The sequence below is a fragment of the Pygoscelis adeliae genome, unplaced genomic scaffold (assembly GCF_000699105.1).
Source record: "Pygoscelis adeliae isolate BGI_AS28 unplaced genomic scaffold, ASM69910v1 Scaffold34, whole genome shotgun sequence".
NCBI classification, from domain to species: domain Eukaryota; kingdom Metazoa; phylum Chordata; class Aves; order Sphenisciformes; family Spheniscidae; genus Pygoscelis; species Pygoscelis adeliae.
This window is the reverse complement of record NW_008824658.1, coordinates 1,737,829-1,739,075: the sequence shown is the minus strand read 5'-3', so window position 1 is coordinate 1,739,075 and position 1,247 is coordinate 1,737,829.

Here is a 1,247-nt window from a genome sequence, read left to right as displayed (position 1 = left end):
CTTTGGGCCAGCACCCCGGAGCAGGTGCCCTCCCTGACACCCCTCTGCAGAGGCCACCGCTCCCACATCTCCCTGTACCTGGATGTGCTTCTTGTAGTCTGTGCTCAAGAGCGACTCCTCCACCCGCTTCATCCTCTCCTGGAAGGACTTCAGCTGGGAATTCAGCACCTGGATCTTCTCCTAGGGCAGCCGGGGAAGAAGCAGGGTGGGAGGTGTCTGGGATTTCTTCCTGAGCAGGGGCACTGCTGGGCTACGGTACCCCGATAACCCCAGGGCTGGAGGAGCCTGCGTGGTCCCTGGGCACACCAGGGACCAAGGTGGCTGCTAAGGAGCTCAGGGCACCATGGCAGAGCCAGCAGTCGGTCCTCAAGCCCTTCATGAGCACCCTCTCCCCAGGTATTTCTCCACGGGTACCTGTAAGGCCGCCTGGGACCTGTGGTGGGACTCTGCCAGCAGCAGCTTCTCCTGCTCATGTGCTCTCTGGAGCTCTGCATGGGGGACGTGAACTGAGCATCACTGGTGCGGGACGCTGGGGCAGCGAGTCCCACCTGAGCTCCACAATGTCGTGGAGCAGGGGGGCAGCATCCCCATGACCCCACATGAAGCCAGAGAGGCACCAGCAGTGGTGGTGGGGGGTGGCAGGGTGGCTGCGGGGAGCCCTGCTGTCCTGGTACGCACCTTGCAGGGTCTCTGTGTGCTCCCTCCTCAGGGCATTGAACTGCTCCTCCAGCTCCGGGTCTTTTCCCTTTTCCACCTGGGAAGCAGGGATATGACAAACCCTACTTGTCTGACCCAGCGTAAGGGATGCTCTGGCCCTCCCCGCTCCTCGTGACTCACTGCCAGACCCGCACCACTCTGGGCTTCCTAACCCCTTCCTTCTCCCGAAAACGGGAGAGCTCAGCCCAGCGTGTGCCAGGTCCGTGATCGCTGCCTGGGAACTCATCGCTGGCCACACGCTCCCCGCTGGGGGCCACCCCCTCCCTCCCCAGCCGCTGCCCCCAGCAGCACCTGCCTTTTCGACTGACCTGGTTGTTAACGTCCTGGGCGATTCTCGCAGTCCCTGCCCGGCCGGCATCCCGCAGCTGCTCCTCCTCCTCCTTCTCCTGGCCTTGGAGGAGTCTCGTGCTCTCCGTCCGCTCCTCTCGCAGTGCTGCCTTCTCCTTCTTGTCCTCAGGCAACAGGGCGGCATTGGCTGCAACACAAACGCGGCTGAAATGGTGCCGGCCGCATCCTGCTCACCAGGCTGC